Here is an 8,199-nt window from a genome sequence, read left to right as displayed (position 1 = left end):
CCAACCTCAACAGCATATTAAGAAGCAGAGACATTGCTTTGCCAGCAAAGATCCTTCTTGTCAAAGGTATGGCTTTTTCAGTAGTCATGTATGGATGTGAGAGTTGGACTATAAGGAAAGCTGAGCACCAACGAATTGATGCTTTTGAACCGTGGTGTTGGAGAAGACTCTTGTCAGTCCCTTGGACTGCAAGGAGATTCAACCAGTCCATTCTAAAGGAACTCAGTCCTGAATATTTATTGGAAAGACTCATGCTGAAGCTGAAACTCCAATACTTATTCCTCATGATCTGAAGAACTGACTTATTGGCAAAGACCCTGATGAAGATTGAAGGCAGGAGGAGAAGGGGACGACAGAGGATGAGATGGTTGGATAACATCATCAACTTGATGGACATAAATTTGAGCAAGCTTAGGGTGTTGGTGATGGACTGGGAATCTGGCATGCTGCAGTCCATGGGGTCAAAATGTCGGACACGACTGAGTGGCTGAACTGAACTGAGCTGAACCGTACGATCCAGTCATTCCTTTTCTGGGCATATATTAAGTGAAACAAAGTGATTATCTTGAAGTGATAGCCACACTCCCAAATCCTAGAAAAATACTGAAACAGACTCAACAAGGAATAGAAAATCTGAACAGAACTCTAATGAGCAAAGAGGTTGAATTAGCAATTAAAGTTTCTGCAAAGAAAAGTCTAAGACCTAATAGTGATGATGGCTTCGACTGTTAAGTCTACCAGGGATTTAAAAAGAATTAAGATCGTGCTCTCTTTGGCAGCACATATACTAAAATTGCAATAATACCAAGAAGATTATCATGGTCCCTGCAATAGGATGGCATGCCAATTTGTTGAGTGTTCTCTAGTTTTCAAGAGGGAGCGGACATATGTGTACTTATGGTTGATTCATGTTGATGTATAGCAGAAACTAACACAATATTTTAAAGCAATTATGCTCCAATTAAAAATTTAAAAAATAATTAAAGCCAATTATTTCAAATTCTTAAGAAGAAAATAATTGTAGAAAGAGCAGAAAACATTTTAAACTCAATCTATGAGGTCAGCATTACTCTGATGCTAAAATCAGACAAAGATATCACAAGATCTTTAAATTATAGACCAAAATTTTTCATGAAAAAGTACACAAAGTTCTCAACAAAATAGTAACAAGTCAAATCCCACAATATAGCAAAAGGGTTATACATTGTGACCAAGTAAGATTATCTGAAAGACTCAAGGTTGAGTGAACATACAAGTATCAATCACTGTGTAGCATCTTATTAATAAAATAAATGCTCCCCAAATTCACTGCCATTCTTCTCAATACTGCAGTAGGATTTCCTGCAGAAACTGACAAATTAACCCTATCATTCACATGTTAATCGTACAATTTATGTGTAAAGAAAACATCCCAGAATAAATAAAACCATCTTGAAGAATAAGAACAAACTAAGAGAACTAAAATTTTTTAATTTCATTTACTGTAAATGATACAATAATAAAGATAGTGTTTTACTGGCATAAAAAAATAGGCATATCAGTCTATGGGATAGAACTGAAAGTCCAGAAATAAACTCATATATCTATGGCTAGCTGATTTTCAATAAAATTGTTGAGACAATTCAATGGGGGAAAGAATAGTTTTTTCAACAAATGGTGCTAGACCAACTGTATATCCACATATAAAGGAAAGAAGTTGTAGTTCTATTTCATAACAAATAAAAAGTAACTCAATGTGGATCAAAGACTTTACATTTGTAAGATATCACAGTGCAAAACTATTACAAGAAAGTATATAAGTGGAAGTCTTTGTGGCTTTAGTTTAGATGATGTTTACTTAGATATGATTCTTAAAGCATAGCAACCCCCCTCCCACTCTGCAAAAACAAAAGAAAAAGAAACTGGACTTTATGCATATAAAAAGCTTGTGTGATTCAAAGAAGATTATCAAGAAATTGAGAAACTACACCTAAAATGTGTGGAAATATCTGCAAATCATATATATAATAAGTCCGTTATTTTCAAAATATGTAAAGAACTCTCAAAACTTGACAAAAAAGCAAATATCCAACCAAAAATGCGCAAAGAAATTTGATACACAGTTCCCTAGAGAAGATATACAAATGACCAACAAAGACATGAGTACTCAGCACCCGTAGTCATGAGGGAAATGTAAAACAAAAACGTAATGACATACCACTCTACTCCTACCATGATAGCTGCAATCAATTTAAAACTATAATCAATCTAAAACTTCAATAAATTTAAAAAAGGAAAACTACAAATAATAAAAAGGGTATGGGGAAATTGGAACTGTGATGACTTGAAATTTGGAAGTAAAATTGTGCAGTTGCTTTGATAAATAGCCTGCAGTTCTTCAATAAGTTAAGCATAGAGTTACAATAAAATCCTGCAATTCCATTTCTAGTTATATAGCCCACAGAACTAAAAGGTCAGCCTCACACATAAATTTGTACTCAAAAGTCTATAGAAATATTGTTTAAAGTAGCAAATTAGGGGAGAAAAGCTCAAATTTAATGAATAGATAAGAAACTATATAATATATATATGCACACCAAAAAAATAGACATGAAATATTATGCAGGCATTAAAAGTAATTAAGAACTAATATATACTACACTGTGAAAGAACTTTGAAAGAAGTGAAAGAAGCCAGCTACAAGGCTGTATGTCTGTTTATAGAAAATATACAGAATCTGGCAAATTAATGGATGCAGAAAGTAGATTACTTGATTAACTGCTAATGTGTATGAAACTTATTTTGGGATGATCAACATATTCTGGAACTAGGTAGTTTTGAAGGTTGCAAAACCTTCTGAACACACTAATAAGGTTGAATTGTATAATTAATCAGATGATTTTTGTTTGGATTATATCTCAATAAAAAGGCATAAATGTATTAAAATGTATGGACAGAGAACACCACACAGATACAAAACCAAATAAAACTAGAACAGCTGTAGCAGTACCAGACAAAGTAGACTTCAGAGAAGAAATATTATTAGACATAAATATTTTAAAATGACAAAGTATACATTATCTAACAAACACAAAACCCTAATGTTTATCTTCACAAAAGAATTTCTAACATGTGAAACAAGAAATGAAAGAAGAAACAAGCAATGAATAAATATATTTCAACATCCAGCACCACTTTTTAGGTAACTAATAAAAGTCGGCAGAAAAATGGCAATGTATAGGTGAGCTGAAAAACAATATTTATCTTAGTTAATTGCCTAATGGAATACTCTACCCAACAGCAGAATATACATTCTTCTCAAGTGTGCATGGAACACCAAAACAGCTTACATAGCTGGACACATAAAAAACCCCTTTACAAATTTAAAAGAATACAAAGAATTTTCACAGATCATACAAATTAAGATATAGCTAAATGTATGGAAAATGCCAAAACTTTTCAATATTTGGAAAATGTTATAATCATAAACAGCACATGTGTCAATGATAGAAGCTCTAAAAAAAGTCTAAAATACAGTCTGATTTGAATAAAATATGAAACACTGCATATAAAATTGTTAGAAGCACCTAAAGTAGTGCATAGAGATGCATATATAGCATCACATGTTTATATAAGTATAGATAGAAGTTCTTGCTTAAATCAGTAATGTACATTTCCTCGTTACTGATCATGAGTAAAAAGAGCAAAATAAAACAAATCAAGCAGAAAGAAGGGAATAAGTTTAATAGCACAAGGCAGTGAAACTGAAAACAGAAAAACAATAGAGAACATCCATGAATACAGATATTACTCTTTTTAATAAAAAGTTAATAAAAGTGATACAACTTCAGCCAAACTGAACAAGAATGAAAAAAAAAAAAATAAATATTATACCAGATTCCCAAATCATTAAAAAGATAACTAGGGGTTAATATAAAGTATATGCACACAAATTCCATAATTTAAGTGAAATAGACCAATCTCAGAATAAAAAAATAGATAACCACAATGGTGTGATCACTCACCTAGAGCTAGACATCCAGGAGTGCAAAGTCAAGTGAGCCTTAGGATGAATCACTATGAATAAAGCTAGGGGAGGTGATGGAATTCCAGCTGAGCTATTTCAAGTCCTAAAGGATGATGCTGTTAAGCGCTGCTGTCAATATGCCAGAAAATTTGAAAAACTCAGCACTGGCCACAGGACTGGAAAATGTCTATTTTCACTCTAATCCCAAAGAAGGACAATGCCAAAGAATGTTCAAACTGCAACATAATTGCACGCATCTCACACCTTAGCAAAATAATGCTCAAAATTCTCCAAGCTAGACTGCAATAGTACGTGAACCAAGAATTCCCAGCTGTTCAATCTGGATTTAGAAAACTCAGAGGAACCAGAGATCAAATTGCCAACATCCACTGGACCATGGAAAGAGCAAGAGAATTCCAGAAAAACATCGACTTCTGCTTTATTGGCTACGCTAAATCCTTTGACTGTGTGGATCACAACAAACTATGGAAAATTCTTAAAGAGATGGGAATAACAGGCCACTTTACCTGCCTCCTTAGAAATCTCCGTGCAGTTCAAGAAGCAGCAGTTAGAACTGACATGAACCTACAGATTGCTGGGAGAAATATCAGTAACCTCAGATATGCTGTATCTTGGTTATTTAACTAATATGCAGAGTACATCGTGCAGAATGCAGGGCTGGATGAAGTGTAAGCTGGAATCTCGACTTCCAGGAGAAATAACAATAACCTCAGATACACAGATGACAATACCCTTATGGAAGAAAGCGAAGAGGAACTGAACAACCTCTTGATGAAAGTGAAAGAGGAGTCGGTGAAAGCTGGCTTAAAACTCAACATTCAAAAAACCAAGATCACGGCATCCGGTTCCATCACTTCATGGCAAATAAATGAGGAAACAATGGAAACAGTGACAGACTTTATTTTCTTGGGCTCCAAGATCACTGCAAATGGTGACTCCAGCTGTGAAATTAAAACTCTTGTTCCTTGGAAGAAATGCTATGACCAACCTAGACAACCTATTAAAAAGCAGAGACATTACTTTACCAAAAAATGTCTGTATATTTAAAGCTATGGTTTTTGCAGTAGTCAGGTATGGATGTGAGAGTTGGACCATTAAGAAAGCTGAATACCAGAGAATTGATGCTTCTGAACTGTGGAGTTGGAGAAGACTTTCGAGAGCCCCTTGGACATGAAGGAGATCAAACCAGTCAATCCTGAAGTAAGTCAGTCCTGAATATTCATCGGAAGGACTGATGATGAAGCTCCACCTTTGGCCACCTGATGCAATGAGCTGACTCATTGGAAAAGACTCTGACGCTGGGAAAGATTGAAGGCTGCAAGAGAAGGGGACGACAGAGGAAGAGGTGGTTGGATGGCATCACTGACTCAATGGATATGAGTTTGAGCAAGTCCGGGAGTTGGTGATGGACAGGGAAGCCTGACGTGCTGCAGTCCATGGGGTCGCAAAGAGTCAGACACGACTGAGCTACTAAACTGAACTGAACTGACTAACATATAATCAAGATAATCCTATTATACCAAGCATGCACAATTAGGAAAGAAGAGTTGCTTCAATAAATGGTATTAGAAAAACTATCCACCTGTTAAACAATGATACAGGAACTTTATTAACATTAAATTAAGAAAAAAAAAAGACCTCTCTATATATTCAATACTTTAAAAAGAGCCAAAGCTGCAAACTGCTAGAAGAAATTATAAGAAAAAATCCTTTTGTCACATCTTTTGTATATAATCTTGGAAGTATATGCGGTGAAAACTAGCTTTGGCAAATCAAAGTGCATTGAAATAAAAATTTCAGCAGTGGCCACAGGACTGGAAAAGTCAGCTTTCATTCCTAGTGCAAAGAAGGGCAATGCCAAACACTGTTCAGATTACTATACAAATTACTCATTTTGCATACTAGCAAGGTTATGCTTGAAATCCTCAAGGTAGACTTTAGCAGTACATGAACTGAGAATTTCCATATGTACAACTTGGCTTCAAAGAGGCAGAGGGACCAGAGGTCAAAGTGCCAACATTCATTGTATCATGGAGAAAGCAAAGAGATTCCAGAAAAACATATACTTCTATTTCATTTACTACACTAAAGCTTTAACTGTGTGGATCACAACAAACCGTGGAAAATTCTTAAAGAGATGGAAGTGCCAGATCACCTTACCAGTCTCTTAAGAAACCTGTATTCAGGTCAAGAAGAAAAAGTTAGAAGTAGACATGGAAAGAGGGATGGTTCAAGTTTGGGAAAGGAGTATGTCAAGTCTTCATTTTGTTACCCTGCTTATTTAACTTGTATGCAGATTGCATCATGAGAAATGTCAGACTGATGAATCACAAGCTGCAATCAAGATTGCCAGGAGAAATATCAGGAACCTCAAATATGCAGTTGTTACCACTATCCTTACAGAAAGTGAAAAACAAAGGTCTCTTATTGATGATGAATTAGGAAAGTGGAAAAGATAGCTTGAAACTCAACATTTAAAAACTAATATCATGACATCCAGTCCCATTACTTCATGTTGAATATTAATAGAACGGGGGAAAGTGGAAATAGTGACACATTGTGATTTCTTGGGCTCCAAAATCACTGCAGCCATGAAATTAAAAGACACGCTCCTTGGAAGAAAAGCTATGACCAACCTATACAGCATATTAAAAGGCAGAGACATCACTTTGCTAACAAAGGTCCATATAGTCAAAGCTATGATTTGTCCCGTAGTCATGTATGGATGCAAGAGTTGGTCCAAAAAGAAGTTTGAACACCAAAAAATTGATGCTTTCCAATTGTGGTGACTCTTGAGAGTACCTTGAACAGTAAGGAGACCAAACCAGCCAATCCTAAAGGAAATCAACCCTGGATATTCATTGGAAGGACTGTTGCTGAAGCTGAAGGTCCAATACTTTGTCCACCTTATGTGAAGAGCTGGTTGTTTTCATTGGAAAACAACCCTGATGCTGGGAAAGATTGAAGGCAAAAGAAGGAGGTGGTAGAAGATGAGATGGTTAGATAGCATTACTCGATGGATATGAAATTGAGTGAACTCTGAGAGACAGTGGAGGACAGAGGAAACAGGTGTCCATGGGGTCCCAAAGGGTCAGACACAGCTTAGTAACTGAACAACAACAAAATTTCTGTATAGCAAAAAACAAAAAGAAAAAAAAAATGAACAAAGAAACAACCTATGTAATGGGAAAATATTTGCATATATGTGTATATAGTATATATACATATATATTTATATACACACAATTAAGTTTCCTTCTTTCTTAAGGCTCAACAGTAGTTGATTGCATATTGTGGCAAAATGGACAAAACTGGATATCACTATGCCAAGTGAAATAAGTCAGACACAGAGAGGCAAATACTGTTTATTCTCACCTAGATGTGGAATATGCAAAAGTCAGACTCAGAAGCAGAGAGTAAGATGTTGCTTACCAGGGTTTAGAGGGTAAAGAAAATGGGAAAAATATTGGTCAAAGGGAAAAAAAAAAAAAAGGTCAAGTATGTAATAGGAAAATATTGGCAAGCCAAGTATCTCTTTAGGAGTTCATATCCAAAATAAATAAGCAACAACAACAGACAGGAAAACAAACAGCTTGATTTAAAAATGGGCATGCAACCTAAATATATATTTTTTTGGTTAATATCTAAAATAAATGTATTTTAGTAAAATATATTTCATAATATACAGAAAAGATTTAGATACACAGGAGGAAATTCTTAAGATATGGTATACTACATCATGATGACTGTCATTAACCATGCTTCATTGTACATTTGAAATTGACTAAGTAGACCTTAATTCTTCTTACAAAAAAAGGTACTATGAAAACCGATGGATATTTTAGCTAGCTTGAATGTTGTAAACATTTCACAATGTATATGTATGTAAAAACATCACATTGTATACCTTAAGTATATTCAATTTTTGCCTATACCACAATAAAACTGGGGAAAAGAAAGGTAATCTTTTTGAAGAAAGTGAATTTGTAATTATATCTTTCAATAAATAAAGCATTAGATATAAGATGTTTTCTGGGTAAATTCTATCAAACATTAAACCAAAAAATACCAAAGTAATACCATCTCTTCCTGAAAAAGAAGAGGAGGGAACACTGACCAACTCATTGTGCATCCAGTATTATCTGAATAAGCAAACGAGCAAAGACATTACA

At 34.8% G+C, this 8,199-nt stretch overlaps 1 non-coding gene across 1 annotated transcript; it reads left to right on the top strand.

Moving 5' to 3' along the window:
- Positions 1-763: 763 nt before the first annotated feature.
- Positions 764-870, top strand: LOC129556662 (U6 spliceosomal RNA). The gene has a single exon (XR_008686066.1). It is a non-coding gene; the product is annotated as a U6 spliceosomal RNA (small nuclear RNA).
- Positions 871-8,199: the final 7,329 nt, after the last annotated feature.

The sequence above is a fragment of the Moschus berezovskii genome, chromosome 13, assembly GCF_049115385.1.
Source record: "Moschus berezovskii isolate FMDL1 chromosome 13, NW_MosBer_1.0, whole genome shotgun sequence".
Lineage (NCBI taxonomy): Eukaryota > Metazoa > Chordata > Mammalia > Artiodactyla > Moschidae > Moschus > Moschus berezovskii.
This window is presented reverse-complemented; position numbering and strand designations above follow the sequence as displayed.